The following is a 7,873-nucleotide window of genomic DNA, read 5'->3' as shown; positions in this document are numbered from 1 at the left end:
AACCACACCAAAACGGTACAATACCTTACGAGTACATCCATACGGTACCAAACCACACCAAAACGGTACAATACCTTACGAATCCTTCGTTACGGTACCAAACCACACCAAAACGGTGCAACACCGTACGAGTACATCCATACGGTACCAAACCACTCCAAAACGGTGCAATACCGTACGAGTACATCCATACGGTACCAAACCACAACAAAACGGTGCAATACCGTGTGAGTACATCCATACTGCACCAAACCACACCAAAACGGTACAATACCTTACGAGTCCTTCGTTACGGAACCAAACCACAACAATACGGTGCAATACCGTACGAGTACATCCATACGGTACCAAACCACACCAAAACGGTACAATACCTTACGAGTCCTTCGTTACGGTACCAAACCACACCAAAACGGTACAATACCTTACGAGTCCTTCGTTACGGTACCAAACCAAACCAAAACGGTGCAATACCGCACGAGTACATCCATACGGTGCCAAACCACACCAAAACGGTACAATACCTTACGAGTCCTTCGTTACGGTACCAAACCACAACAATACGGTGCAATACCGTACGAGTACATCCATACGGAACCAAACCACACCAAAACGGTACAATACCTTACGAGTCCTTCGTTACGGTACCAAACCACACCAAAACGGTACAATACCTTACGAGTCCTTCGTTACGGTTCCAAACCACACCAAAACGGTGCAATACCGTACGAGTACATCCATACGGTACCAAACCACACCAAAACGGTGCAATACCGTACGAGTACATCCATACGGTACCAAACCACACCAAAACGGTGCAATACCGTACGAGTACATCCATACGGTACCAAACCACACCAAAACGGTACAATACCTTACGAGTCCTTCGTTACGGTACCAAACCACACCAAAACGGTGCAATACCGTACGAGTACATCCATACGATACCAAACCAAACCAAAACGGTACAATACCTTACGCGTCCTTCGTTACGGAACCAAACCACAACAATACGGTGCAATACCGTACGAGTACATCCATACGGTACCAAACCACACCAAAACGGTACAATACCTTACGAGTCCTTCGTTACGGAACCAAACCACAACAATACGGTGCAATACCGTACGAGTACATCCATACGGTACCAAACCACACCAAAACGGTACAATACCTTACGAGTCCTTCGTTACGGTACCAAACCACACCAAAACGGTACAATACCTTACGAGTCCTTCGTTACGGTACCAAACCACAACAATACGGTGCAATACCGTACGAGTACATCCATACGGTACCAAACCAAACCAAAACGGTGCAATACCGCACGAGTACATCCATACAGTACCAAACCACACCAAAACGGTACAATACCTTACGAGTCCTTCGTTACGGTTCCAAACCACACCAAAACGGTGCAATACCGTACGAGTACATCCATACGGTACCAAACCACACCAAAACGGTGCAATACCGTACGAGTACATCCATACGGTACCAAACCCCACCAAAACGGTACAATACCTTACGAGTACATCCATACGGTACCAAACCACACCAAAACGGTGCAATACCGTACGAGTACATCCATACGGTACCAAACCACACCAAAACGGTACAATACCTTACGAGTCCTTCGTTACGGTACCAAACCACACCAAAACGGTGCAATACCGTACGAGTACATCCATACGATACCAAACCAAACCAAAACGGTACAATACCTTACGAGTCCTTCGTTACGGTACCAAACCACACCAAAACGGTGCAATACCGTACGGGTACATCCATACGGTACCAAACCACACAAAAACGGTACAATACCTTACGAGTCCTTCGTTACGGTTCCAAACCATACCAAAACGGTGCAATACCGTACGAGTACATCCATACGGTACCAAACCACACCAAAACGGTGCAATACCGTACGGGTACATCCATACGGTACCAAACCACCCAAAAACGGTACAATACCTTACGAGTCCTTCGTTACGGTTCCAAACCATACCAAAACGGTGCAATACCGTACGAGTACATCCATACGGTACCAAACCACACCAAAACGGTGCAATACCGTACGAGTACATCCATACGGTGCCAAACCACAAAAAAACGGTGCAATACCATGTGAGTACATCCATACGGTACCAAACCACACCAAAACGGTACAATACCTTACGAGTCCTTCGTTACGGTACCAAACCACACCAAAACGGTGCAATACCGCACGAGTACATCCATACGGAACCAAACCACACCAAAACGGTACAATACCTTACGAGTCCTTCGTTACGGTGCCAAACCACACCAAAACGGTGCAATACCGTACGAGTACAGCCATACGGTACCAAACCACACCAAAACGGTATAATACCGTACGAGTCCTTCGTTACGGTACCAAACCACACCAAAACGGTGCAATACCGTACGAGTACATCCATACGGTACCAAACCACACCAAAACGGTATAATACCTTACGAGTCCTTCGTTACGGTACCAAACCACACCAAAACGGTGAAATACCGTACGAGTACATCCATACGGTACCAAACCACACCAAAACGGTACAATACCTTACGAGTCCTTCGTTACGGTACCAAACCAAACCAAAACGGTGCAATACCGCACGAGTACATCCATACGGTACCAAACCACACCAAAACGGTACAATACCTTACGAGTCCTTCGTTACGGTACCAAACCAAACCAAAACGGTGCAATACCGCACGAGTACATCCATACGGTGCCAAACCACACCAAAACGGTACAATACCTTACGAGTCCTTCGTTACGGTACCAAACCACAACAATACGGTGCAATACCGTACGAGTACATCCATACGGAACCAAACCACACCAAAACGGTACAATACCTTACGAGTCCTTCGTTACGGTACCAAACCACACCAAAACGGTACAATACCTTACGAGTCCTTCGTTACGGTACCAAACCAAACCAAAACGGTGCAATACCGCACGAGTACATCCATACAGTACCAAACCACACCAAAACGGTACAATACCTTACGAGTCCTTCGTTACGGTTCCAAACCACACCAAAACGGTGCAATACCGTACGAGTACATCCATACGGTACCAAACCACACCAAAACGGTGCAATACCGTACGAGTACATCCATACGGTACCAAACCACAAAAAAACGGTGCAATACCATGTGAGTACATCCATACGGTACCAAACCACACCAAAACGGTACAATACCTTACGAGTCCTTCGTACGGTACCAAACCACACCAAAACGGTGCAATACCGCACGAGTACATCCATACGGAACCAAACCACACCAAAACGGTACAATACCTTACGAGTCCTTCGTTACGGTGCCAAACCACACCAAAACGGTGCAATATTGTACGAGTACAGCCATACGGTACCAAACCACACCAAAACGGTATAATACCGTACGAGTCCTTCGTTACGGTACCAAACCACACCAAAACGGTGCAATACCGTACGAGTACATCCATACGGTACCAAACCACACCAAAACGGTATAATACCTTACGAGTCCTTCGTTACGGTACCAAACCACACCAAAACGGTGCAATACCGTACGAGTACATCCATACGGTACCAAACCACACCAAAACGGTACAATACCTTACGAGTCCTTCGTTACGGTACCAAACCAAACCAAAACGGTGCAATACCGCACGAGTACATCCATACGGTACCAAACCACACCAAAACGGTACAATACCTTACGAGTCCTTCGTTACGGTACCAAACCACAACAAAACGGTGCAATACCGTACGAGTACATCCATACGGTACCAAACCACACCAAAACGGTACAATACCTTACGAGTCCTTCGTTACGGTACCAAACCACAACAAAACGGTGCAATACCGTACGAGTACATCCATACGGTACCAAACCACACCAAAACGTTACAATACCTTACGAGTCCTTCGTTACGGTACTAAACCACAACAAAACGGTGCACTACCGTACGAGTACATCCATACGGTACCAAACCACACCAAAACGGTGCAATACCGTGCGAGTACATCCATACGGTACCAAACCACAACAAAACGGTGCAATACCGTACGAGTACATCAATACGGTACCAAACCACACCAAAACGGTACAATACCTTACAAGTCCTTCGTTACTGTTCCAAACCACACCAAAACGTTGCAATACCGTACGAGTACATCCCTACGGTACCAAACCACACCAAAACGGTGCAATACCTTACGCGTCCTTCGTTACGGTACCAAACCACAACAAAACGGAGCAATACCGTACGAGTACATCCATACGGTACCAAACCACACCAAAACGGTGCAATACCGTACGAGTACATCCATACGGTACCAAACCACAAAAAAACGGTGCAATACCATGTGAGTACATCCATACGGTACCAAACCACACCAAAACGGTACAATACCTTACGAGTCCTTCGTACGGTACCAAACCACACCAAAACGGTGCAATACCGCACGAGTACATCCATACGGAACCAAACCACACCAAAACGGTACAATACCTTACGAGTCCTTCGTTACGGTGCCAAACCACACCAAAACGGTGCAATACCGTACGAGTACAGCCATACGGTACCAAACCACACCAAAACGGTATAATACCGTACGAGTCCTTCGTTACGGTACCAAACCACACCAAAACGGTGCAATACCGTACGAGTACATCCATACGGTACCAAACCACACCAAAACGGTATAATACCTTACGAGTCCTTCGTTACGGTACCAAACCACACCAAAACGGTGCAATACCGTACGAGTACATCCATACGGTACCAAACCACACCAAAACGGTACAATACCTTACGAGTCCTTCGTTACGGTACCAAACCAAACCAAAACGGTGCAATACCGCACGAGTACATCCATACGGTACCAAACCACACCAAAACGGTACAATACCTTACGAGTCCTTCGTTACGGTACCAAACCACAACAAAACGGTGCAATACCGTACGAGTACATCCATACGGTACCAAACCACACCAAAACGGTACAATACCTTACGAGTCCTTCGTTACGGTACCAAACCACAACAAAACGGTGCAATACCGTACGAGTACATCCATACGGTACCAAACCACACCAAAACGTTACAATACCTTACGAGTCCTTCGTTACGGTACTAAACCACAACAAAACGGTGCACTACCGTACGAGTACATCCATACGGTACCAAACCACACCAAAACGGTGCAATACCGTGCGAGTACATCCATACGGTACCAAACCACAACAAAACGGTGCAATACCGTACGAGTACATCAATACGGTACCAAACCACACCAAAACGGTACAATACCTTACAAGTCCTTCGTTACTGTTCCAAACCACACCAAAACGTTGCAATACCGTACGAGTACATCCCTACGGTACCAAACCACACCAAAACGGTGCAATACCTTACGCGTCCTTCGTTACGGTACCAAACCACAACAAAACGGAGCAATACCGTACGAGTACATCCATACGGTACCAAACCACACCAAAACGGTACAATACCTTACGAGTCCTTCGTTACGGTACCAAACCACAACAAAACGGTGCAATACCGTACGAGTACATCCATACGGTACCAAACCACACCAAAACGGTACAATACCTTACGAGTACATCCATACGGTACCAAACCACACCAAAACGGTACAATACCTTACGAATCCTTCGTTACGGTACCAAACCACACCAAAACGGTGCAACACCGTACGAGTACATCCATACGGTACCAAACCACTCCAAAACGGTGCAATACCGTACGAGTACATCCATACGGTACCAAACCACAACAAAACGGTGCAATACCGTGTGAGTACATCCATACTGCACCAAACCACACCAAAACGGTACAATACCTTACGAGTCCTTCGTTACGGAACCAAACCACAACAATACGGTGCAATACCGTACGAGTACATCCATACGGTACCAAACCACACCAAAACGGTACAATACCTTACGAGTCCTTCGTTACGGTACCAAACCACACCAAAACGGTACAATACCTTACGAGTCCTTCGTTACGGTACCAAACCAAACCAAAACGGTGCAATACCGCACGAGTACATCCATACGGTGCCAAACCACACCAAAACGGTACAATACCTTACGAGTCCTTCGTTACGGTACCAAACCACAACAATACGGTGCAATACCGTACGAGTACATCCATACGGAACCAAACCACACCAAAACGGTACAATACCTTACGAGTCCTTCGTTACGGTACCAAACCACACCAAAACGGTACAATACCTTACGAGTCCTTCGTTACGGTTCCAAACCACACCAAAACGGTGCAATACCGTACGAGTACATCCATACGGTACCAAACCACACCAAAACGGTGCAATACCGTACGAGTACATCCATACGGTACCAAACCACACCAAAACGGTGCAATACCGTACGAGTACATCCATACGGTACCAAACCACACCAAAACGGTACAATACCTTACGAGTCCTTCGTTACGGTACCAAACCACACCAAAACGGTGCAATACCGTACGAGTACATCCATACGATACCAAACCAAACCAAAACGGTACAATACCTTACGAGTCCTTCGTTACGGAACCAAACCACAACAATACGGTGCAATACCGTACGAGTACATCCATACGGTACCAAACCACACCAAAACGGTACAATACCTTACGAGTCCTTCGTTACGGAACCAAACCACAACAATACGGTGCAATACCGTACGAGTACATCCATACGGTACCAAACCACAGCAAAACGGTACAATACCTTACGAGTCCTTCGTTACGGTACCAAACCACACCAAAACGGTACAATACCTTACGAGTCCTTCGTTACGGTACCAAACCACAACAATACGGTGCAATACCGTACGAGTACATCCATACGGTACCAAACCAAACCAAAACGGTGCAATACCGCACGAGTACATCCATACAGTACCAAACCACACCAAAACGGTACAATACCTTACGAGTCCTTCGTTACGGTTCCAAACCACACCAAAACGGTGCAATACCGTACGAGTACATCCATACGGTACCAAACCACACCAAAACGGTGCAATACCGTACGAGTACATCCATACGGTACCAAACCCCACCAAAACGGTACAATACCTTACGAGTACATCCATACGGTACCAAACCACACCAAAACGGTGCAATACCGTACGAGTACATCCATACGGTACCAAACCACACCAAAACGGTACAATACCTTACGAGTCCTTCGTTACGGTACCAAACCACACCAAAACGGTGCAATACCGTACGAGTACATCCATACGATACCAAACCAAACCAAAACGGTACAATACCTTACGAGTCCTTCGTTACGGTACCAAACCACACCAAAACGGTGCAATACCGTACGGGTACATCCATACGGTACCAAACCACACAAAAACGGTACAATACCTTACGAGTCCTTCGTTACGGTTCCAAACCATACCAAAACGGTGCAATACCGTACGAGTACATCCATACGGTACCAAACCACACCAAAACGGTGCAATACCGTACGGGTACATCCATACGGTACCAAACCACACAAAAACGGTACAATACCTTACGAGTCCTTCGTTACGGTTCCAAACCATACCAAAACGGTGCAATACCGTACGAGTACATCCATACGGTACCAAACCACACCAAAACGGTGCAATACCGTACGAGTACATCCATACGGTGCCAAACCACAAAAAAACGGTGCAATACCATGTGAGTACATCCATACGGTACCAAACCACACCAAAACGGTACAATACCTTACGAGTCCTTCGTTACGGTACCAAACCACACCAAAACGGTGCAATACCGCACGAGTACATCCATACGGAACCAAACCACACCAAAACGGTACAATACC

Source organism: Rhododendron vialii, chromosome 1a (genome assembly GCF_030253575.1).
Source record: "Rhododendron vialii isolate Sample 1 chromosome 1a, ASM3025357v1".
NCBI classification, from domain to species: Eukaryota; Viridiplantae; Streptophyta; class Magnoliopsida; order Ericales; family Ericaceae; genus Rhododendron; species Rhododendron vialii.
The sequence above is the reverse complement of the archived record's forward strand: the minus strand, read 5'-3'. Positions refer to the sequence as shown.